Source organism: Pseudophryne corroboree, chromosome 2, assembly GCF_028390025.1.
Source record: "Pseudophryne corroboree isolate aPseCor3 chromosome 2, aPseCor3.hap2, whole genome shotgun sequence".
In the NCBI taxonomy this organism is placed as follows: Eukaryota; Metazoa; Chordata; class Amphibia; order Anura; family Myobatrachidae; genus Pseudophryne; species Pseudophryne corroboree.
In genome coordinates this window covers 227,715,775-227,742,373 of record NC_086445.1, presented here as the reverse complement: position 1 = coordinate 227,742,373, position 26,599 = coordinate 227,715,775, and the positions used below count along the sequence as shown (strand labels likewise).

Sequence of the window (26,599 nt, the reverse complement as noted above, 5' to 3'; positions counted from 1 at the left end):
CATACAGTTTCCACGCAGATAATGCCCTGGTAGTGAACCTTAAGAAAACCAAGGGGTCTATGTACTAAGCCTTGGAGAGAAAGTGGATGGAGATAAAGTACCAACCAACCAACCATCTACTGTCATTTTTCAAACCAAGGGTCTATTTACTAAGCCTGGGAGAGAGATACAGCCAATCAGCCCCTAACTGCCATTTTTCAAACACAGCCTGTAACATGGCAGTTAGAACCTGATTGGCTGGTACTTTATCTCCGTCCACTTTATCTCTTTATCCAAGCCTTGGTAAATGGACCCCCCAGCCTGTAACATGACAGTAGATGATTGGCTGGTACTTTTGCGCCATCCAGTTTCTGTCTCTCCAAGGTTTACTACATACACCCCTTCAAGGCTGTAGCAGCAATGATAGCCACTTTCCCACCACGTGTTTATAGATGTTATTTATAATGTAATTAACCAAATTCCTTTTACACAATCTATGGCCAAATGTTAACTATCACTTAAGTCCATTTTAGTACCTTGCATCAATTACGGTCCAAATACTAGGGGAGATGCATCAAGCCTTTGAGAGGGCTAAAGGTGAGACCTTGCCCAAAGCATCAAACTGTGAATTTTCTAGCACAGTCTTTGCAATGTGAAGATTCTATCTCTCTAGGCCTTGATACATCTCCCCTAATGTGTTTTCATCTCCTTGTAGACGCAAAGAAAATATGAGCTATCCGTGTTAAACAACAAAAAACCATTTGTTCGTAAAGATGCATGGAACCATGTTAATTGCAAATTAGGTGTTGCACAGATGAATTGATCCATATATAACAAATACCCTTAGCCTGCTGCTATGTTCATAGTAAATAATGGAGTATCCAACATTTCTTTTATTTTTGGTATATCTCGCATTCACATGTGAAATGACATGTCGTTAGTGGGTGAGTTCTATGTAGAAATTCATCTAGTTCCTATATCCAACATTCCCCATGTGTATCTGAGCTACGCATTAGTAATTACTTTCAGCAGGAACTATGGACATAATTAAACAATTGCAAATTGCATATCATTGTATAGTGGGACTAAATGCTACTGTCTCTCTCTAAACATTGGTACGGTTTCCCGTTGTCATAGAATGCACTGGGTTCGGTATGATTTACCGCTACACAGGATTCTGAATGTCACTATACAGACATCGGCATCCCGAGCGGTAAAATGCCGTCTGGGGGCGAGTTCAACGAAGCCCCTTACGGGCTCGCTGTACTCACCACGCTGCGGCTTGGTGCTACGCTCGCCACAGGTTCTATTCTCCCTCTATGGGTGTCGTGGACACCCATAGAGGGGGAATCACCTGCCGAGCCGGTATACCGGCAGCGGTATGGTTATCCCGACGAGCAGTATGCTAACCGCATACCGGACAGTATTTTCTCAGTCAGTGGTAAACACAATACCCTTTTCAGTAAATAGGTTTTGTATTTCTATCAACAAAGTAATTAATTAAAGCAGTTTTAGTATTTCTTGCACATTATAAATCTGCATGCGTTCTTTAGTTGGCGTTATCCTTCCTTAGCACAAGTTTAATATTCATAATACACGAGTATTATGCACAACAGCGTCGGTATAGTGTTGTGTGTTCTAGTAAGTGGCTGGAAATAGGTTTATTATGATCTCTTAAGAGACATGCCACGCTCTGCTGACTTTATAGCCCAATTTTGTTGGTTCTCTACCTTGCAGCTGTGTATATGTGTCTGCACATCTCCTGCCTAAATTTTATAGCAGCCACAGCTGGCTAGCCCCAGTGTAACTGGATTGAGTGTGTTTTTTCCTATTATCTGGAAGCAGTGGACCTTGATTGTAAGTACATGGCGTCTGTTTGGGAGGGGGGAATAGCACAGCAGACATTGAGCTGAAGTAGTAAACATGGGATTTACCATTATTCTTTGGACTTGAACTCTGTTAAGGATCAAGTGAAAGTATGTGCTGATTATGAAACGTGCTGGGTTTACAGAACCATTCATTCATTAATAGCCATCAATGCTGTTGTGTGTAACATATTTTGGTTACATACAAGCCTGTGATCTTTTCATATGTTCCATACGTTTGTTGCTTTTTTTTTGTGTGTGTGTGTGTGTTTTTATGACTCTATTCGTATATTAGAACAGAAATGCGTTCTCCCTGGCATAGCCAGACATTCAGGAAAACCTTTCTCTAGAAAGTCATAGCTGCATTTTTTTCCCAGTGAGCTATAGAAAATAGTGGCTTATTGGCTTATGACAGTGTTGTCAGCCATTACATTAGTAGTGCACTGATGGAAGCATCCCAGCCATTATAGCCAAGATAAACACAATCTTGTGACTGGTACATGTGATCTGTGAAATAAAGTCCCTGGCACTGAATTGCTGGTATCCATTGTGACTTGTTCCATGTGATTAGAGGTCCCATGCACAGCATTATAACTTGCATTGCTGTTCCAGTGGCCAGAGATGGGCTACTGTGCAAAACCCCGATGGGTCTCTAATTTTATAGAAGGTGCTAAGTGAGTGATAGAGCAACCTGAAACTCTTCAAGGGCCGCATAGGGCTGTTGCTACATCTCGTGTAGCAACAGACTTCCTTATCTCTTTAGCAACACCATTACTACCCCATATCAACACATTCTCCTTCACTGCCAGTGTACTTTCACCAAATGCATGAATCAACATGTATTTTAAATTATAAATTACAATGTAAAAATTTATAAGGGAAAAAATCAAATACAGTACATCATTGACCGAAGTTTCCCATGTCTCAAAGGTACTGGTCAGTGTTATGAGAACTCCACAATTCAATTTCCAATGTTCTCGCCAGATTATGATGTATAGGATCAGCAAACAATGTCATAGCATAATACTGTATTTAATCACAATAACATGACAGATAAAATGAGTAACAATCAGGGGTAATGATAGTAAATACCCACAGAGCACAATAGGACAATCCTTAAGTAAGGTGGCGTGGTAATGAGCAGTCCTATATAAAAGTGTGTTATAGTCACCAGAGTACATCCCGGTTCCAGTCCGGCAGACATCTGCTTCTTCAATACTGGTATCAGACGGTCCTAAAAATACCAACGCGTTTCAACCCCTTCTGGTGTCTTTATCAAGGCAAAGTGTCCTCCAATTACTGTCCAGCCTTTCCTTAAAAGTCCAAATACACCAATCACATTCTATTCTCAATTCTACCTAGACATAAAACAGCTGACTAGAAATGCCACTAACAGTCCAGTCGTCTAATCGTCTCTTTCCTAATATTATTGATCAATGTCATGGAGACTCCAATAGTGTTGCCCCCATGAGATTTAGTCGCCGGTCATGTGACTGCCAGTATTCAGTATTACAGATGGCAACTTCCACCCCTCTTGGTGCGTCACATCCGGTGGCACAGCGTCCGGGCATTTACGGTAATGCAGTATCCCGGTGACGGTCTTAAACAGAAAGCGATAGACATAGTACTGGCTTTCCTTACTGATGCGATATGTCACTACAGGTGACAGGCTTGCCAGACAATGATAATTTAGAATAGATGCGGTGCTGGTTTCCTGTTTTGGGCCGATACGTATTTTCTAGTGATGTGGTTGCAAGACAATGATGTTTTCGGTATGCCCTAACAGAAAATCTGTGACAGGATGCTGGGGTGTGTAGTTCCACAGCAGATGGAGGGCTACAGGTTGCCTACCCTTGGTGTATAAAATGACTGAAGTTGGTTGCTATGGGCAACTTCCCTGCTTTATCTCACACAACTGTTTTATACGTCTCCCCATAGTCTGACTCTGGGAATTCTAATGGTACAAAATGACAGGGCCTTAATGAGAGCAGTGCAGCAGGTGGTGTCGCACAGGGCAGAGTGGCCTGGGGGTGGCACCTTTGCTGCTCCTGCATCTACGGCTAGTTTTGCTGCTGCAGTTGTGGCTGGAGTGTTCTTCGAACATTCAGGCTACGCATGCTACAGTTTGTATAGCCGCTCTGAGGCTTGGCGTGGTGCAGTAGTGCCCAAGCGATGGTGGTACTGCCCACCCACCCCACTGGGCTCAGTCTTCTCATGGCTTGCACTAAGGGAGGTGGGTGGTAGCTGCACAGGGCAAAATGCGCCCTGCCCTACTTGCAGCACCCCTCTGGAACAGCCTGCCCTCTTCTGTCCCCACCCTCGGGCAGCAGTGTCCCACGGGTGGGAAAAGTTGAGACATAGCGAATATGCTTTGTGGCATGAGAAGCCTGGCGTAAGTGAATCGACAAGTCCTGTTAATCTGTATAACAGACTTGGTGTGAAAAAACAAAGCAGCGGCTGTTGCGTTGTAGCACTTAATATACAAATTCAGAGTCAGTTGCACACAGGTATCCATATGTAATTAATCATTGCTGATGTCGACCTGATCGAACACGATATCATTCACATTGTCTAGTGTGCACGCACTATATCGCTCCTGCTGGTCGTATGTGGGGGGGGGGGGGTGGCCTTCAGGGTGCCGGCGGCCGGGCTCCTGACGACCAGCATACCGGCGCCGGAATCCCGACCGCTGGCATACTGGCAGTTTTTCTCCCTCTTGGGGGTCCACAACACTCCGGGAGGGAGAATAAATAGTGTGGCACGCGTAGCGCACCACCGTGCCCGCAAGGGGGCTCATTTGCGCTCACCCAGCTGTCAGGATTCTGGCGCCAGTATGCTGGCTGCCGGGAGCCCTACCGCTGGCATAATATACTACACCCGCATGCGGGCATCGTCGGTCAGACCTGCATGCAAGTCCGCCATGCAAATGTTGCTAACAAGGGCCGTGCTGCTGAATGCAGCATGGCCGCCCCCGTCGCTCTGGACATTGGCAAGTGTGTATGCATGTTTGGCGAGAGAAAGTACCAACCAATCAGCTCCTAACTAACATTTCTCTATCGTCCTAGTGGATGCTGGGGTTCCTGAAAGGACCATGGGGAATAGCGGCTCCGCAGGAGACAGGGCACAAAAGTAAAGCTTTCCGATCAGGTGGTGTGCACTGGCTCCTCCCCCTATGACCCTCCTCCAAGCCAGTTAGATTTTTGTGCCCGGCCGAGAAGGGTGCAATCTAGGTGGCTCTCCTAAAGAGCTGCTTAGAGAAAGTTTAGCTTAGGTTTTTTATTTTACAGTGAGTCCTGCTGGCAACAGGATCACTGCAACGAGGGACTTAGGGGAGAAGAAGTGAACTCACCTGCGTGCAGGATGGATTGGCTTCTTGGTTACTGGACATCAGCTCCAGAGGGACGATCACAGGTACAGCCTGGATGGTCACCGGAGCCTCGCCGCCGGCCCCCTTGCAGATGCTGAAACATGAAGAGGTCCAGAATCGGCGGCAGAAGACTCCTCAGTCTTCTAAAGGTAGCGCACAGCACTGCAGCTGTGCGCCATTTTCCTCTCAGCACACTTCACACGGCAGTCACTGAGGGTGCAGGGCGCTGGGAGGGGAGCGCCCTGGGAGGCAAATGAAAACCTATTTGGCTAAAAAATACCTCACATATAGCCTCCGGGGCTATATGGAGATATTTAACCCCTGCCAGAATACACTAAAGAGCGGGAGACGAGCCCGCCGGAAAAGGGGCGGGGCCTATCTCCTCAGCACACAGCGCCATTTTCCTTACACAGCTCCGCTGGTCAGGACGGCTCCCAGGTCTCTCCCCTGCACTGCACTACAGAAACAGGGTAAAACAAGAGAGGGGGGGCAAAATAGTGGCAAAAATTATATTATAAAAGCAGCTATACAGGGAGCACTTATTATAAGGCTATCCCTGTCATATATAGCGCTTTTGGTGTGTGCTGGCAAACTCTCCCTCTGTCTCCCCAAAGGGCTAGTGGGGTCCTGTCTTCGTTAAGAGCATTCCCTGTGTGTCTGCTGTGTGTCGGTACGTGTGTGTCGACATGTATGAGGACGATATTGGTGTGGAGGCGGAGCAATTGCCAAATATGGGGATGTCACCTCCTAGGGGGTCGACACCAGAATGGATGCCTTTATTTATGGAATTACGGGATAGTGTCAACACGCTAAAGCAGTCGTTTGTCGACATGAGACGGCCGGACAATCAGTTAGTGCCTGTCCAGGCGCCTCAAACACCGTCAGGGGCTGTAAAACGCCCTTTGCCTCAGTCGGTCGACACAGACCCAGACACAGGCACTGATTCCAGTGGCGACGGTGACGAATCAACCGTATTTTCCAGTAGGGCCACACGTTATATGATTTTGGCAATGAAGGAGGCGTTACATTTAGCTGATACTACTGGTACCACTAAACAGGGTATTATGTGGGGTGTGAAAAAACTACCTATAGTTTTTCCTGAATCAGAAGAACTAAATGATGTATGTGATGAAGCGTGGGTTGCCCCCGATAAAAAGATGCTAATTTCAAAGAAGTTATTAGCTTTATACCCTTTCCCGTCAGAGGTTAGGGCGCGCTGGGAAACACCTCCTAGGGTGGATAAGGCGTTCACACGCTTATCTAAACAAGTGGCGTTACCCTCTCCTGAGACGGCCGCACTTAAAGATCCAACAGATAGGAGGATGGAAAATATCCAAAAAAGTATATACACACATACAGGTGTTATACTACGACCAGCTATAGCGTCAGCCTGGATGTGCAGTGCTGGAGTAGTTTGGTCAGAGTCCCTGATTGAAAATATTGATACCCTGGATAGGGACAATGTTTTACTGTCTTTAGAGCAAATAAAGGATGCATTTCTTTATATGCGTGATGCACAGAGGGATATCTGCACACTGGCATCACGGGTAAGTGCTATGTCCATTTCGGCCAGAAGAAGTTTATGGACGCGACAGTGGTCAGGCGATGCGGACTCAAAACGGCATATGGAAGTTTTGCCGTATAAAGGGGAGGAGTTATTTGGAGTCGGTCTATCAGATTTGGTGGCCACGGCTACAGCCGGGAAATCCACCTTTTTACCTCAAGCTACTCCCCAACAGAAAAAGACACCGACTTTTCAACCGCAGTCCTTTCGTTCCTTTAAAAACAAGAGAGCAAAGGGATATTCATATCTGCCACGAGGCAGAGGAAGGGGGAAGAGACACCAACAGGCAGCTCCTTCCCAGGAACAGAAGCCCTCCCCCGCTTCTACAAAAGCCTCAGCATGACGCTGGGGCTTCTCAAGCGGACTCGGGGGCGGTGGGCGGTCGTCTCAAGCATTTCAGCGCGCAGTGGGCTCACTCGCAGGTAGATCCCTGGATCCTGCAGATAATATCTCAGGGGTACAGGTTGGAACTAGAGACAGATCCGCCTCGCCGTTTCCTGAAGTCTGCTTTACCAACGTCCCCCTCCGAAAGGGAGACGGTTTTGGAAGCCATTCACAAGCTGTACTCTCAGCAGGTGATAGTCAAGGTACCTCTTCTACAACAGGGAAAGGGGTATTATTCCACTCTATTTGTGGTACCGAAGCCGGACGGCTCGGTAAGACCTATTCTAAATCTGAAGTCCTTGAACCTGTACATAAAGAAGTTCAAGTTCAAAATGGAGTCACTCAGAGCAGTGATAGCGAACCTGGAAGAAGGGGACTTTATGGTGTCCTTGGACATCAAGGATGCGTACCTCCACGTTCCAATTTACCCCTCACACCAGGGGTACCTCAGGTTCGTTGTACAAAACTGTCATTATCAGTTTCAGACGCTGCCGTTCGGATTGTCCACGGCACCTCGGGTCTTTTCAAAGGTAATGGCCGAGATGATGATTCTTCTTCGAAGAAAAGGCGTATTAATTATCCCATACTTGGACGATCTCCTAATAAGGGCAAGGTCCAGAGAACAGATAGAGAGGGGATTAGCACTGTCTCAAGAAGTGCTAAAACAACACGGCTGGATTCTGAATATTCCAAAATCCCAGTTAATGCCGACAACTCGTCTGCTGTTCCTAGGGATGATTCTGGACACGGTTCAGAAAAAGGTTTTTCTCCCGGAGGAAAAAGCCAAGGAGTTGTCCGAGCTTGTCAGGAACCTCCTAAAACCAGGAAAGGTGTCTGTACATCAATGCACAAGAGTCCTGGGAAAAATGGTGGCTTCTTACGAAGCAATTCCATTCGGCAGATTCCATGCACGAATTTTCCAGAGGGATCTGTTAGACAAATGGTCAGGGTCGCATCTTCAGATGCACCAGCGGATAACCCTGTCTCCAAGGACAAGGGTATCTCTTCTGTGGTGGTTGCAGAGTGCTCATCTATTGGAGGGCCGCAGATTCGGCATACAGGATTGGATCCTGGTGACCACGGACGCCAGCCTGAGAGGCTGGGGAGCAGTCACACAAGGAAGAAACTTCCAGGGAGTGTGGACGAGCCTGGAAACGTCTCTTCACATAAACATTCTGGAACTAAGAGCAATCTACAATGCTCTAAGCCAGGCAGAACCTCTGCTTCAAGGAAAACCGGTGTTGATCCAGTCGGACAACATCACGGCAGTCGCCCATGTGAACAGACAGGGCGGCACAAGAAGCAGGAGTGCAATGGCAGAAGCTGCAAGGATTCTTCGCTGGGCAGAGAATCATGTGATAGCACTGTCAGCAGTGTTCATCCCGGGAGTGGACAACTGGGAAGCAGACTTCCTCAGCAGACACGACCTTCACCCGGGAGAGTGGGGACTTCATCCGGAAGTCTTCCACATGCTGGTAACCCGTTGGGAAAGACCAATGGTGGACATGATGGCGTCTCGCCTCAACAAAAAACTGGACAGGTATTGCGCCAGGTCAAGAGATCCGCAGGCAATAGCTGTGGACGCGCTGGTAACGCCTTGGGTGTACCAGTCGGTGTATGTGTTTCCTCCTCTGCCTCTCATACCAAAAGTATTGAGAATTATACGGCAAAGAGGCGTAAGAACGATACTAGTGGTTCCGGATTGGCCAAGAAGGACTTGGTACCCGGAACTTCAAGAGATGATCACGGAAGATCCGTGGCCTCTACCTCTAAGGAGGGACTTGCTTCAGCAGGGTCCCTGTCTGTTTCAATACTTACCGCGGCTGCGTTTGACGGCATGGCGGTTGAACGCCGGATCCTAAAGGAAAAAGGCATGCCGGAAGAAGTCATTCCTACTTTGATTAAAGCAAGGAAGGAAGTAACCGTGCAACACTATCACCGCATTTGGCGAAGATATGTTGCGTGGTGCGAGGATCGGAGTGCTCCGACGGAGGAATTTCAACTGGGTCGATTCCTACATTTCCTGCAATCAGGATTGTCTATGGGTCTCAAATTGGGATCTATTAAGGTTCAAATTTCGGCCCTGTCGATTTTCTTTCAAAAAGAATTGGCTTCAGTTCCTGAAGTCCAGACTTTTGTTAAGGGAGTGCTGCATATACAGCCTCCTGTGGTGCCTCCAGTGGCACCGTGGGATCTCAATGTGGTTTTGGAATTTCTAAAATCTCATTGGTTTGAACCACTAAAAAAGGTGGATTTAAAATATCTCACATGGAAAGTGACCATGTTACTAGCCCTGACTTCGGCCAGGAGAGTGTCAGAACTGGCAGCTTTATCTTACAAAAGCCCATATCTGATTTTCCATTCGGACAGGGCAGAACTGCGGACTCGTCCGCATTTTCTCCCTAAGGTAGTGTCAGCATTTCATCTGAACCAGCCTATTGTAGTGCCTGCGGCTACAAGTGACTTGGAGGACTCCAAGTTACTGGACGTTGTCAGAGCATTAAAAATATATATTGCAAGGACAGCTGGAGTCAGAAAATCTGACTCGTTGTTTATATTGTATGCACCCAACAAGATGGGTGCTCCTGCGTCTAAGCAGACGATTGCTCGTTGGATCTGTAGCACAATCCAACTTGCACATTCTGTGGCAGGCCTGCCACAGCCTAAATCTGTAAAGGCCCACTCCACAAGGAAGGTGGGCTCATCTTGGGCGGCTGCCCGAGGGGTCTCGGCATTACAACTTTGCCGAGCAGCTACGTGGTCAGGGGAGAACACGTTTGTAAAATTTTACAAATTTGATACTCTGGCTAAGGAGGACCTGGAGTTCTCTCATTCGGTGCTGCAGAGTCATCCGCACTCTCCCGCCCGTTTGGGAGCTTTGGTATAATCCCCATGGTCCTTTCAGGAACCCCAGCATCCACTAGGACGATAGAGAAAATAAGAATTTACTTACCGATAATTCTATTTCTCGGAGTCCGTAGTGGATGCTGGGCGCCCATCCCAAGTGCGGATTATCTGCAATAATTGTACATAGTTATTGTTAACTAATTCGGGTTATTGTTAAGAAGCCATCTTTCAGAGGCTCCTCTGTTATCATACTGTTAACTGGTTTTGATCACAAGTTGTACGGTGTGATTGGTGTGGCTGGTATGAGTCTTACCCGGGATTCAAAATTCCTCCCTTATTGTGTACGCTCGTCCGGGCACAGTACCTAACTGGCTTGGAGGAGGGTCATAGGGGGAGGAGCCAGTGCACACCACCTGATCGGAAAGCTTTACTTTTGTGCCCTGTCTCCTGCGGAGCCGCTATTCCCCATGGTCCTTTCAGGAACCCCAGCATCCACTACGGACTCCGAGAAATAGAATTATCGGTAAGTAAATTCTTATTTTTTGAAATGCAGTCTGTAACATGGCAGTTACTTCCCTCATTGGGGTCGATTCAATTCAGCAACAGTTGAATAGCGCCAGGAATTAGCTCCCGGCGCTATTCAATACAGCGACTAGTTACCCTCAATTGCCGGGAATTCTTCTCTCAGCCCCGGGGGGTGAGAGAAGAAAACCGACAAAAGAGCGGCCGGCGCGAGGCTGATTCTGTCGGGAATCAGCATCGCCGCGGGTAGTTAAGTCGGAGAATGCTCGTTCTCCTGACAAAACTACCTGTTAAGTCGGCGAGAACGGGCATTCTCAGACTTAACTTTAGCTGAATTGAATAGCGTCAGGAGCTAATTCCCGGCGCTATTCAACTGTTGCTGAATTGAATCCACCCCATAATAAGGATGAGCGCTACAAGTTTTGTATGGCTGATTTAATGTATGAGTCAGGCCTTCTCGAAAGTTAGATATGTAAACCCTGCTATTATTATTTTTGTTTGTGTATTTTTAAATGTTTCTGTAACAATAACTCATTTCTTCCACAGTTGCAGCAGGCAGACATTAGGTCCTGATAATGGCTGGCTGCTCTTTTAGTGTTGCTGATAGCCAGTAATGATCATAGATAGAAAGGACAATCTGAACACTGCTCCCCTGCAGCATCCTAGTGCTGATTGACAGTATAACAACTGTTGCGGTTAATCAGCTGGGACTTTCAGTCAGTGCTGTGGTGCTTCAGGGGGCAGAGTGGCAGTGAGACTGCCTGGCACTGTCTATGGTTGTGACTAGCAGACAGTAAAAACATGAGAAGAATAGTGAGCTCTTAGGAACTTCTACTGCTGTAACCATGGAAGACGGGTGAGTTAAATGTATGAATTAGGCTTATTTGCATTTTGGTAAAATAGGGCTTATTTTTTAACATAAAACATAAAAAAAGCTTATTAGAAACGAACGTTTTCTGATTGGTAACTAAAATATTCTGTTGTCAGTATTATGTATTTAAAACAACTTCTACTAAAGCTTATATTAATTACCAGTGAAAAGGTCCACACTTACACAGAAAAATGCCAATGTGCTTAGAGCAACTCCAGCTTTTTTGATTGTAAAGTTTAGAATGCAGTTTATAATTGTCTGCAATATAGCATATCATTGTTACTTTAAAGTGCTAGAGCTAGACCTTCATTTTTTTATTCTTATTTCAAAATGCCTTGCTGTAATTGGTTATTAAGTGGAAATAAGCTTTAGAAATGTTTCACTGATGTGTGTGTCACTACTGTGTTTTGTTTCCTGCCCAGCCTACAATCAAGTTGAATGGTCCTATAATTGGCATGCAGCCAATCAGTGCGTTCCTGTTGGTATCTATGGGGATGTGCCAAACAGTAGCCGCAGGGCTTGAGTTAAATGGCTGGTGCTACGTGTGCATGTATATGTGTATATATATATATATATATATATATATATATATATATATAATTTCTCTGACGTCCTAGTGGATGCTGGGAACTCCGTAAGGACCATGGGGAATAGACGGCTCCTCAGGAGACTGGGCACATCTAAAGAAAGCTTTAGGACTACCTGGTGTGCACTGGCTCCTCCCCCTATGACCCTCCTCCAAGCCTCAGTTAGATTTCTGTGCCCGGCTGAGCTGGATGCACACTAGGGGCTCTCCTGAGCTCCTAGAAAGAAAGTATAATTTAGGTTTTTTATTTTACAGTGAGACCTGCTGGCAACAGGCTCACTGCACAGAGGGACTAAGGGGAGAAGAAGCGAACCTACCTAAGTGGTGGTAGCTTGGGCTTCTTAGGCTACTGGACACCATTAGCTCCAGAGGGATCGCACACAGGACCCGACCTCGTCGTCCGTTCCCGGAGCCGCGCCGCCGTCCCCCTTACAGAGCCAGAAGCAAGAAGGTCCGGAAAATCGGCGGCTGAAGACTTCTGTCTTCTCCAAGGTAGCGCACAGCACTGCAGCTGTGCGCCATTGCTCCTCATGCACACCACACACTGCGGTCACTGATGGGTGCAGGGCGCTGGGGGGGGGGGGGGCGCCGCCCTGAGCAGCAATAAATAACACCTTGGCTGGCAAACTGACACCATATATAGCCCCAGAGGCTATATAGGTGTATATTAACCCCTGCCAGAAATCTTAAAATAGCGGGAGAAAGCCCGCCAAAAAAGGGGCGGAGCCATCTCCCTCAGCACACTGGCGCCATTTTCCCTCACAGCTCCGCTGGAAGGATCGCTCCCTGGCTCTCCACTGCAGTCCTGCACTACAGAAAGGGTAAAAAAGAGAGGGGGGGGCACAAATTTAGGCGCAGTATAATATATATGCAGCTATAAGGGGAAAACACTCTTTATAGGTGATATCCCTGTGGTATATAGCGCTCTGGTGTGTGCTGGCATACTCTCCCTCTGTCTCCCCAAAGGGCTTTGTGGGGTCCTGTCCTCTGTCAGAGCATTCCCTGTGTGTTTGCTGTGTGTCTGCTGTGTGTCGGTACCGCTGTGTCGACATGTATGATGAGGAAAATGATGTGGAGGCAGAGCAAATGCCTGTAAGTGTGTTGTCACCCCCTGAAGGGTCGACACCTGTGTGGATGGACTTATGGAAGGAATTACGTGACAGTGTCAGCTCCTTACATAAAAGGTTTGACGACATAGGACAGCCGGCTGCTCAGCTTGTGACTGTTCCAGCGTCTCAAATGTCATCAGGGGCTTTAAAACGCCCGCTACCTCAGATGACAGACACAGATGTCGACACGGATACCGACTCCAGTGTTGACGACGATGAGACTAGTGTACCCTCCAATAGGTCCACCCGTTACATGATTGAGGCAATGAAAAATGTATTACACATTTCTGATAGTACCCCAGGTACCACAAAAAAAAAGGGTATTATGTTCGGTGAGAAAAAACTCCCAGTAGTTTTTCCTGCATCTGAGGAATTAAATGAGGTGTGTGCGGAAGCCTGGACTTCCCCCGATAAGAAATTGATAATTTCTAAACGGTTATTGGCAGCGTACCCTTTCCCGCCAGAGGATAGGTCACGTTGGGAAACATCCCCTAGGGTAGATAAAGCGCTTACACGTTTATCAAAACAGGTGGCACTACCGTCTCCGGATACGGCCGCCCTAAAGGATCCTGCCGATAGAAAGCAGGAAGCTACCCTAAAAGCTATATATACACACACACGGGCATTATATTGCGACCAGCGATTGCATCAGCATGGATGTGCAGTGCTGCTGCTGCGTGGTCAGATTCCCTGTTGGATAATATTGATACCCTGGATAGGGACAATATTTTGCTGACAGTAGAGCATATAAAAGACACTGTCTTATACATGCGTGATGCACAGAGGGATATTTGCCGGCTGGCATCAAAAATAAGTGCAATGTCCATTGCCGTCAGAAGGGGGTTATGGACTCGGCAGTGGTCAGGTGATGCCGATTCAAAAAGGCACATGAAAGTTTTGCCTTATAAGGGGGTGGAACTGTTTGGGGATGGTCTTTCAGACCTCGTTTCCACAGCTACGGCTGGGAAATCGACATTTTTGCCACAAGCTACCCCACAGCAAAAGAAAGCACCATATTATCAAGTACAGTCCTTTCGGCCCCAAAAACACAAGAGGGCTCGAGGCGCGTCCTTTCTGCCGAGAGGCAAAGGTAGAGGGAAAAAGCTGCAGCATACAGCCAGTTCCCAAGAGCAAAAGTCCTCCCCCGCGTCCGGTAAGTCCACAGCATGACGCTGGGGCTTCACAGGCGGACCCGGGTACGGTGCGGGCCCGTCTCAGAAATTTCAGTACACAGTGGGCTCTCTCACAGGTGGATCCCTGGACCCTTCAAGTAGTATCTCAGGGGTACAGGCTGGAATTCGAGACGTCCCCCCCCCCCCCCCCCCCCGCCGTTTTCTAAAATCTGCCTTACCAGCAACTCCCTCTGCCAGGGAGGCAGTGTTGGTGGCTATCCAAAAACTGTATTCACAGCAAGTGATTGTCAAGGCACCCATCCTTCAGCAAGGAAAGGGTTACTATTCCACAATGTTTGTGGTACTGAAACCGGACGGTTCGGTGAGACCCATCTTAAATTTAAAAGCCTTGAACACTTATATCAAAAGGTTCAAGTTCAAGATGGAATCGCTCAGGGCGGTTATTGCGAGCCTGGACGAGGGGGATTACATGGTCTCCCTGGACATCAAGGATGCGTACCTACATGTCCCCATTTACCCCCCTCACCAGGAGTACCTCAGATTTGTGGTACAGGACTGTCACTATCAGTTCCAGACGCTGCCGTTTGGGTTATCCACGGCACCGAGGGTCTTTACCAAGGTAATGGCCGAAATGATGATACTCCTTCGCAAGAAAGGAGTTTTAATTATCCTGTACTTGGACGATCTCCTGATAAAGGCGAGGTCCAAGGAACAGTTGGTAGTGGGGGTAGCACTTTCTCGGGAAGTGCTACAACAGCACGGCTGGATTCTCAATATTCCAAAGTCACAGCTGGTCCCGACGACACGTCTTCTGTTCCTGGGAATGATTCTGGACACAGACCAGAAAAAAGTGTTTCTTCCAGTGGAAAAAGCCGAGGAGTTGTCATCTCTAGTCAGAGACCTCCTAAAACCGGGACAGGTGTCGGTACATCAATGCACACGAGTCCTGGGAAAAATGGTAGCTTCGTACGAAGCAATTCCATTCGGTAGGTTCCACGCAAGGACTTTCCAGTGGGACCTGTTGGACAAATGGTCCGGGTCCCATCTCCAGATGCAACAGCGGATAACCCTGTCGGCAAGGACCAGGGTGTCGCTGCTGTGGTGGCTGCAGAGGGCTCATCTACTAGAGGGCCGCAGATTCGGGATACAGGACTGGGTCCTGGTGACCACGGATGCCAGCCTTCGGGGCTGGGGGGCAGTCACACAGGGAAGAAATTTCCAAGGACTGTGGTCAAATCAGGAGATTTCGCTTCACATAAATATTCTGGAGCTAAGGGCCATTTACAATGCCCTTAAGCCAAGCAAGGCTCCTGCTTCAGAACCAGCTGGTACTGATCCAATCAGACAACATCACGGCGGTCGCCCATGTAAACAGACAGGGCGGCACAAGAAGCAGGAGGGCAATGGCAGAAGCCACAAGGATTCTCCGATGGGCGGAAAATCATGTGTTAGCACTGACAGCAGTGTTCATTCCGGGAGTGGACAACTGGGAAGCAGACTTCCTCAGCAGGCACGACCTCCACCCGGGAGAATGGGGACTTCATCCAGAAGTCTTCCAAATGCTGGTAAACCGGTGGGAAAGACCACAGGTGGACATGATGGCGTCCCGCCTCAACAAAAAGCTAAAAAGATATTGCGCCAGGTCAAGGGACCCTCAGGCGATCGCTGTGGACGCTCTAGTAACACCGTGGGTGTACCAGTCGGTTTATGCGTTTCCTCCTCTGCCTCTCATTCCCAAGGTACTGAGAATAATACGAAGGCGAGGAGTGAAAACTATACTCGTGGTTCCGGATTGGCCAAGAAGAGCTTGGTACCCGGAACTTCAAGAGATGCTTTCAGAGGACCCTTGGCCTCTGCCGCTCAGACAGGACCTGCTGCAGCAGGGGCCCTGTCTGTTCCAAGACTTACCGCGGCTGCGTTTGACGGCATGGCGGTTGAACACCGGATCCTGAAGGAAAAGGGTATTCCGGAGGAAGTCATTCCTACCCTGATCAAAGCCAGGAAGGATGTCACCGCAAACCATTATCACCGCATTTGGCGAAAATATGTTGCTTGGTGTGAGGCAAGGAAGGCCCCAACGGAGGAATTTCAACTGGGTCGATTCCTGCATTTCCTGCAAGCAGGGGTGACGTTGGGCCTCAAATTGGGGTCCATTAAGGTCCAGATTTCGGCCCTGTCGATTTTCTTCCAGAAAGAACTGGCTTCCCTGCCTGAAGTTCAGACTTTTGTCAAGGGAGTTCTGCATATTCAGCCTCCTTTTGTGCCCCCAGTGGCACCTTGGGATCTCAATGTGGTTTTGGAGTTCCTAAAATCACATTGGTTTGAACCACTTAAGACTGTGGATTTGAAATATCTCACGTGGAAAGTGGTCATGCTGTTGGCCCTGGCTTCGGCCAGGCGTGTGTCAGAATTGGCGGCTTTGTCCTATAAAAGCCCTTATCTGATTTTCCATATGGATAGGGCAGAATTGAGGACTCGTCCTCAGTTTCTCCCGAAGGTGGTATCAGCGTTTCACTTGAACCAGCCTATTGTGGTGCCTGCGGCTACTGGGAACTTTGAGGATTCCAAGTTACTGGACGTAGTCAGGGCCCTGAAAATTTATGTTTCCAGGACGGCTGGAGTCAGGAAAACTGACTCGCTGTTTATCCTGTATGCACCCAACAAACTGGGTGCTCCTGCTTCTAAGCAGACTATTGCGCGCTGGATTTGTAGCACTATTCAGCTGGCGCATTCTGCGGTAGGACTACCGCAGCCTAAATCTGTAAAAGCCCATTCCACAAGGAAGGTGGGCTCATCTTGGGCTGCTGCCTGAGGGGTCTCGGCTTTACAACTTTGCCGAGCTGCTACTTGGTCAGGGGCAAACACGTTTGCAAAATTCTACAAATTTGATACCCTGGCTGAGGAGGACCTGGAGTTCTCTCATTCGGTGTTGCAGAGTCGTCCGCACTCTCCCGCCCGTTTGGGAGCTTTGGTATAATCCCCATGGTCCTTACGGAGTTCCCAGCATCCACTAGGACGTCAGAGAAAATAAGAATTTACTCACCGGTAATTCTATTTCTCGTAGTCCGTAGTGGATGCTGGGCGCCCATCCCAAGTGCGGATTGTCTGCAATACTTGTAAATAGTTATTGTTACACAAATCGGGTTATTATTGCGAGCCATCTGTTCAGAGGCTCCTTTTGTTATCATACTGTTAACCGGGGTTCCTATCACGAGTTATACGGTGTGATTGGTGTGGCTGGTATGAGTCTTACCCGGGATTCAAAATCCTTCCTTATTGTGTCAGCTCTTCCGGGCACAGTGTCCTAACTGAGGCTTGGAGGAGGGTCATAGGGGGAGGAGCCAGTGCACACCAGATAGTCCTAATTCTTTCTTTAGATGTGCCCAGTCTCCTGCGGAGCCGTCTATTCCCCATGGTCCTTACGGAGTTCCCAGCATCCACTACGGACTACGAGAAATAGAATTACCGGTGAGTAAATTCTTAATATATATATATATATATATATATATATATATATATATATATATATATATATATATATATATATATATATATATATATACACACACATACAGGTTGAGTATCCCATATCCAAATATTCAGAAATACGGAATATTCCGAAATACGGACTTTTTTGAGTGAAATAGTGAAACCTTTGTTTTTTGATGGTTCAATGTACACAACCTTTGTTTAATACACAAAGTTATTAAAAATATTGTATTAAATGACCTTTAGGCTGTGTGTATAAGGTGTATATGAAACATAAATTAATTGTGTGAATGTAGACACACTTTGTTTAATGCACAAAGTTATAAAAAATATTGGCTAAAATTACCTTCAGGCTGTGTGTATAAGGTGTATATGAAACATAAATGCATTCTGTGCTTAGATTTAGGTCCCATCGCCATGATATCTCATTATGGTATGCAATTATTCCAAAATACGGAAAAATCCGATATCCAAAATACCTCTGGTCCCAAGCATTTTGGATAAGGGATACTCAACCTGTGTGTGTGTGTATATGTGTGTGTATATGTGTGTGTGTATGTGTATATATATATATATATATATATATATATATATATATATATATATATATATATATATATATATATATATATATATTTATATATTTCTCTATCGTCCTAGTGGATGCTGGGGTTCCTGAAAGGACCATGGGGAATAGCGGCTCCGCAGGAGACAGGGCACAAAAAGTAAAGCTTTTCCAGATCAGGTGGTGTGCACTGGCTCCTCCCCCTATGACCCTCCTCCAGACTCCAGTTAGATTTTTGTGCCCGGCCGAGAAGGGTGCAATTCTAGGTGGCTCTCATAAAGAGCTGCTTAGAGAAAGTTTAGCTTAGGTTTTTTATTTTACAGTGATTACTGCTGGCAACAGGATCACTGCAACGAGGGACAGAGGGGAGAAGAAGTGAACTCACCTGCGTGCAGGATGGATTGGCTTCTTGGCTACTGGACATCAGCTCCAGAGGGACGATCACAGGTACAGCCTGGATGGTGAGAGAAAAAGGGGTGAGGGAATGTGATCAAAGGCGCCCAAAATTTAGGAGGAAAGTTTGGTAAAGATGTAAGTCATAAACCATAAACAATAAATGTTACATAAAATGGAAATGGTGGATGCAACAATACTTGTGAATTCTTCTAGATGTTCTCAATCAGCTGTCCGTCTATGATTTAAATCCTCAGACAATCCTCAGTTGATATGTGAAAACAAAAATGTAGAACAAAAACCAATGTGTAGTATAATTGTTGAAATGTCTTAATAAAGGTGTCCAGAAAATGAAACTCTGGTGAATGAGGGGCTTGATAGTAGAAAGGATAGATTCTCGCCACCACCAATATTCTCAGGGTTCAAGACGTACCGAAACTCACATAATGTATAGTAGGAATAAACATATAACGGTATCTTTGTATGATTTTAGGTACAGCGTACCTCACTCACATGTCCAGCAGGTGTTCTCCACATATAAAGGTATCTTTAGCGGTCTTTAATAATGGTCCAAAGCGGTGAATTTTTGTAAAAGAAAAAGTTTTTATTTGACATAAGTCAAAAAGAGTAAAAAAGTACAGGTAATTACAATTTGACCTTATTCGTCGGGCAGAAGAATGGGGGTATCGGGAGATAAGATTGAAAGAAATCTCCAAATACTAGAAGGTGGTCCGGAATCCCCTCTGTATGCAAAGACCCCCAAAAAAATACCTTAAGATGGTCAAAAAACCTGTTTAAAAATGTGAATCCACGCTCAGCATGCACCAACGACGTTTCAACCGTGTCGGTCTTTTTCAAGGTGTGTGAGCTGAGTGTGGATGAAAGCTATTTATCCTATTACACAGGAAATGAAGGTTTTGCAATGCATGATGGTAACAAAAAATTATTTGACTTTCTAATAATAACAGTGGGTATAGGAATAAGGACAAAGGCTTATAAGGTGACCGTGTGTATGAATGTTTCATATGAGGAAAAACTGGACATTGTGAGGGATAAATATTAGAGCAAAAGAAACGCCGGACCGGAAGTGACTGTGGTCCGCATTGCGTTCCAAATACCGGAAGTGCGTTCCACACAACCGGAAGTGCGTTCCACTGACTGTGCGCTAAACCGGAAGTGACCACGGGTAGGCACAGTACATGAAGGGAAGAATGACATGCGTTCCACCTAACATGAAATTGCGGTCCACAAGCTTAGAAATACATGGATACATGGCAATATATACAAAAAAAAGTGCATTTGATATGATTAATGGGTGGAAGGGAACATTATAACAATTTTGACCATTTCAGATATAACATAATTATACACATATATTTTAATAAAAAACCGGAAGTGCGTTCCACTGAATTTACACCAAACCTGAAGAGACTGCGGCCTGGTGTAAACAAATGGATTTATGTGGATGGAATTATATCGAACCATTGTATTTTATATGGTTAATTAATAAACATCCTATGCTGTTAAAAAAATATAGGACCTGATTTTAAACACATATACGAATGAAAGAAAATAAAAATAAATAAAAATAAATAAAAAATAAAAAATAACGAATAAAAATTAAAATTTATAACCATAATTAATGCATAAAAGACTGAAAGAAAGTAAAATTCAGAAAAAAAGGATGAAAATGGAGATGAAGGAAAGGGGGCGTATCACAAAAACCATTTTAACTCAAAATCGGAATTAAGACCGGCGGGCATAATTGTATTGAGTTTGAAAATCCATTGCATTTCTGCCCTGGCGAGATTCCCGTCCGTATCTCTGTCCTTCCAAGTTGCTTTGACGTGTTGTATGCCAATAAAGGACATGATGTGTTTTATGGATGAGTTATGTGTTTTTAAAAAATGATCAGACAGTGTATGGGTAGTAACGCCTTTTTTGATGTTTCTCAAATGTTCGGCAAGGCGTGTCATGAGTGATCTCCCAGTTCTTCCTATGTAGACTAAACCGCAGCTGCACTTTATGTAGTATACCACATTAGTTGTGTGGCAAGTGATGAAATCTTTTATTGTGTAATTGTTGTTATTGTGAGTGAATTCAGTATATTTTGAAGTGGTTGATGGTACGGACCTGCAGACTATGCAGGTCCCACATCGATGAAATCCCTTCGTTCTAATGGGATTGAGGGAGTCGAATGGCAGGGAACTTTTTACTAATGTATTTTTTAAATTATTGCTTCTTCTGTATATGAATTTTGGTCTGTCGGGTATGATGTTCTTCAAAACTGGGTCTCTTAATAGTAAATGCCAGTGTTTTTTTATGATCTGTTCTTGTTTTCTGGAATCAATTTCAGACAAGATCAGGGACCTTTTTTAGGACAGAGAGAGAGGTACAGGAATACCAGGTTCCAATAAAGAAAAAGAGGGGTAAACGAGGGGGGAGAAATAATAGACGCAAGAAATCCGTCAAGTCTATAGACAACAATTCAGCTAACTCAGACCAAGTCAAAATTTTCAATTTGAGCTCCAGGACCCTCACTACAGAGGAAACACACATCCTCCAAAAGGGCTTAAAATTTGCCCCCACAGCAAAAACGAACCCGTTTGAGGCACACATCGATATTCATAAATTCTCAAGAAAACTCCTACTAAAGAAGTTTTTTGCCACCAATATTACCGAGACACCAAAAGAAGATGAAGGTGTAACACCATTTAGGAAAAAATCCACCTTTCACCCAGTACACCTGAAAGGGTGTATGATAGACAGTTTTACCAAATCTGTCTTAGAAGACGTCCATCATATGAAATCGTCCAAAACACCCTCAAGAAATCGTTCACGAACCAATATCTCAATCAGGGAGAAACAGGCACTTAAATCCCTTAAAGAAGATATGGAAATTATAATAAAACCCTGTGATAAGGGAGGTGGCATCACGATCCAAAACAAAATTGATTACAAGGAGGAAATATTATCGCAACTCAATTCCAACGGGACATATCAAAAATTACGAACTGATCCGACTGCTAAAATCAAAACCAACTATGGGAAACTCATTAGCAAATATCTGGAAAAAGGGGTGCTGAGTAAAAGGGAGTTTGAATTTTTAAACACACAACACCCAAAAACCCCCACCATCTACACTTTACCCAAAGTACATAAGAATGCGAAGAAACCCCCAGGACGACCCATCATTTCGGGGACTGGCAGCCTAACCACCAACCTATCAGAGATGGTCGACTTTTTCTTGCAAGAAATAGTAATTCAAGGTAGATCGTACTTAAAAGACACCACCGATATAATTAACAAGCTAGATAAAATACGATGGGAAGAGAACTACTACCTAGTAACAGCTGATGTCACTTCGTTATACACCATTATCGACCACACGGCTGGTATTGAAGCCACGAAATGGCATTTAGAGAAAACCGCCATGACCACGGAAAGAATTGAATTTGTCATTGAAAGCATCGCATTTATCTTGGAAAACAATTTTTTCTTTTTCCAGGGGGACTATTTTCTTCAGAAGGTCGGCACCGCTATGGGCACCAGGTTCGCACCAAGCTATGCCAATTTATTTATGGCTAAGTGGGAAGAAGATGCAGTCTGGAACAGCCCTTTAGCTGGTGCGAGCCTGGTGTCATGGTGCCGATACATTGATGATATCCTCTTTATTTGGCATGGAGACCGTTTGGAGCTAGATACTTTCTGCTCCTCTTTAAACTCGAATTCTTTAAATATCCAATTGATTTTCACTATCAGTCAAGAAACCATCAATTTTCTTGACCTCACTATCTTCATTAAAGATAACATTTCCTCCTTGTAATCAATTTTGTTTTGGATCGTGATGCCACCTCCCTTATCACAGGGTTTTATTATAATTTCCATATCTTCTTTAAGGGATTTAAGTGCCTGTTTCTCCCTGATTGAGATATTGGTTCGTGAACGATTTCTTGAGGGTGTTTTGGACGATTTCATATGATGGACGTCTTCTAAGACAGATTTGGTAAAACTGTCTATCATACACCCTTTCAGGTGTACTGGGTGAAAGGTGGATTTTTTCCTAAATGGTGTTACACCTTCATCTTCTTTTGGTGTCTCGGTAATATTGGTGGCAAAAAACTTCTTTAGTAGGAGTTTTCTTGAGAATTTATGAATATCGATGTGTGCCTCAAACGGGTTCGTTTTTGCTGTGGGGGCAAATTTTAAGCCCTTTTGGAGGATGTGTGTTTCCTCTGTAGTGAGGGTCCTGGAGCTCAAATTGAAAATTTTGACTTGGTCTGAGTTAGCTGAATTGTTGTCTATAGACTTGACGGATTTCTTGCGTCTATTATTTCTCCCCCCTCGTTTACCCCTCTTTTTCTTTATTGGAACCTGGTATTCCTGTACCTCTCTCTCTGTCCTAAAAAAGGTCCCTGATCTTGTCTGAAATTGATTCCAGAAAACAAGAACAGATCATAAAAAAACACTGGCATTTACTATTAAGAGACCCAGTTTTGAAGAACATCATACCCGACAGACCAAAATTCATATACAGAAGAAGCAATAATTTAAAAAATACATTAGTAAAAAGTTCCCTGCCATTCGACTCCCTCAATCCCATTAGAACGAAGGGATTTCATCGATGTGGGACCTGCATAGTCTGCAGGTCCGTACCATCAACCACTTCAAAATATACTGAATTCACTCACAATAACAACAATTACACAATAAAAGATTTCATCACTTGCCACACAACTAATGTGGTATACTACATAAAGTGCAGCTGCGGTTTAGTCTACATAGGAAGAACTGGGAGATCACTCATGACACGCCTTGCCGAACATTTGAGAAACATCAAAAAAGGCGTTACTACCCATACACTGTCTGATCATTTTTTAAAAACACATAACTCATCCATAAAACACATCATGTCCTTTATTGGCATACAACACGTCAAAGCAACTTGGAAGGACAGAGATACGGACGGGAATCTCGCCAGGGCAGAAATGCAATGGATTTTCAAACTCAATACAATTATGCCCGCCGGTCTTAATTCCGATTTTGAGTTAAAATGGTTTTTGTGATACGCCCCCTTTCCTTCATCTCCATTTTCATCCTTTTTTTCTGAATTTTACTTTCTTTCGGTCTTTTATGCATTAATTATGGTTATAAATTTTAATTTTTATTCGTTATTTTTTATTTTTTATTTATTTTTATTTATTTTTATTTTCTTTCATTCGTATATGTGTTTAAAATCAGGTCCTATATTTTTTTAACAGCATAGGATGTTTATTAATTAACCATATAAAATACAATGGTTCGATATAATTCCATCCACATAAATCCATTTGTTTACACCAGGCCGCAGTCTCTTCAGGTTTGGTGTAAATTCAGTGGAACGCACTTCCGGTTTTTTATTAAAATATATGTGTATAATTATGTTATATCTGAAATGGTCAAAATTGTTATAATGTTCCCTTCCACCCATTAATCATATCAAATGCACTTTTTTTTGTATATATTGCCATGTATCCATGTATTTCTAAGCTTGTGGACCGCAATTTCATGTTAGGTGGAACGCATGTCATTCTTCCCTTCATGTACTGTGCCTACCCGTGGTCACTTCCGGTTTAGCGCACAGTCAGTGGAACGCACTTCCGGTTGTGTGGAACGCACTTCCGGTATTTGGAACGCAATGCGGACCACAGTCACTTCCGGTCCGGCGTTTCTTTTGCTCTAATATTTATCCCTCACAATGTCCAGTTTTTCCTCATATGAAACATTCATACACACGGTCACCTTATAAGCCTTTGTCCTTATTCCTATACCCACTGTTATTATTAGAAAGTCAAATAATTTTTTGTTACCATCATGCATTGCAAAACCTTCATTTCCTGTGTAATAGGATAAATAGCTTTCATCCACACTCAGCTCACACACCTTGAAAAAGACCGACACGGTTGAAACGTCGTTGGTGCATGCTGAGCGTGGATTCACATTTTTAAACAGGTTTTTTGACCATCTTAAGGTATTTTTTTGGGGGTCTTTGCATACAGAGGGGATTCCGGACCACCTTCTAGTATTTGGAGATTTCTTTCAATCTTATCTCCCGATACCCCCATTCTTCTGCCCGACGAATAAGGTCAAATTGTAATTACCTGTACTTTTTTACTCTTTTTGACTTATGTCAAATAAAAACTTTTTCTTTTACAAAAATTCACCGCTTTGGACCATTATTAAAGACCGCTAAAGATACCTTTATATGTGGAGAACACCTGCTGGACATGTGAGTGAGGTACGCTGTACCTAAAATCATACAAAGATACCGTTATATGTTTATTCCTACTATACATTATGTGAGTTTCGGTACGTCTTGAACCCTGAGAATATTGGTGGTGGCGAGAATCTATCCTTTCTACTATCAAGCCCCTCATTCACCAGAGTTTCATTTTCTGGACACCTTTATTAAGACATTTCAACAATTATACTACACATTGGTTTTTGTTCTACATTTTTGTTTTCACATATCAACTGAGGATTGTCTGAGGATTTAAATCATAGACGGACAGCTGATTGAGAACATCTAGAAGAATTCACAAGTATTGTTGCATCCACCATTTCCATTTTATGTAACATTTATTGTTTATTGTTTATGACTTACATCTTTACCAAACTTTCCTCCTAAATTTTGGGCGCCTTTGATCACATTCCCTCACCCCTTTTTCTCTCATTTGTATTTTTACCTGTGTTGTGGGCAGGTATAGGGATGTGATTGGGCTGACCAATCCCATTGCGCCAGAGTTCACTCTTTTCCGTTTTCCCACAGCCTGGATGGTCACCGGAGCCGCGCCGCCGGCCCCCTTGCAGATGCTGAAGTAAGAAGAGGTCCAGAATCGGCGGCTGAAGACTCCTGCAGTCTTCTAAAGGTAGCGCACAGCACTGCAGCTGTGCGCCATTTTCCTCTCAGCACACTTCACACGCAGTCACTGAGGGTGCAGGGCGCTGGGGGGGGGCGCCCTGGGAGGCAAATGTAAACCTATATAAAGGCTAAAAATACCTCACATATAGCCCCCAGAGGCTATATGGAGATATTTAACCCCTGCCTGTATTCACAAAATAGCGGGAGACGAGCCCGCCGAAAAAGGGGCGGGGCCTATCTCCTCAGCACACGGCGCCATTTCCTCTCACAGCTCCGCTGGTCAGGACGGCTCCCAGGTCTCTCCCCTGCACTGCACTACAGAAACAGGGTAAAACAGAGAGGGGGGGCAAATTTAATGGCAATATCTTGATATATATAAAGCAGCTATAAGGGAGCACTTATTATAAGGCTATCCCTGTCATATATAGCGCTTTTTGGTGTGTGCTGGCAGACTCTCCCTCTGTCTCCCCAAAGGGCTAGTGGGTCCTGTCTTCGTTTAGAGCATTCCCTGTGTGTCTGCTGTGTGTCGGTACGTGTGTGTCGACATGTATAAGGACGATATTGGTGTGGAGGCGGAGCAATTGCCAAATATGGGGATGTCACCTCCTAGGGGGTCGACACCAGAATGGATGCCTTTATTTATGGAATTACGGGATAGTGTCAACACGTTAAAGCAGTCGTTTGACGACATGAGGCGGCCGGACAATCAATTAGTGCCTGTCCAGGCGCCTCAAACACCGTCAGGGGCTGTAAAACGCCCTTTGCCTCAGTCGGTCGACACAGACCCAGACACAGGCACTGATTCCAGTGGTGACGGTGACGAATCAACCGTATTTTCCAGTAGGGCCACACGTTATATGATTTTGGCAATGAAGGAGGCGTTACATTTAGCTGATACTACAGGTACCACTAAACAGGGTATTATGTGGGGTGTGAAAAAACTACCTATAGTTTTTCCTGAATCAGAAGAATTAAATGACGTGTGTGATGAAGCGTGGGTTGCCCCTGATAAAAAGCTGATAAT

At 45.0% G+C, this 26,599-nt stretch overlaps 1 protein-coding gene across 1 annotated transcript in view; it reads left to right on the top strand.

Moving 5' to 3' along the window:
* SHMT2 (serine hydroxymethyltransferase 2) overlaps positions 1–26,599 on the top strand; it is a 157,039-nt gene that overhangs the window by 1,037 nt on the left and 129,403 nt on the right. The gene's annotated exons all lie outside the window — the stretch shown is intronic.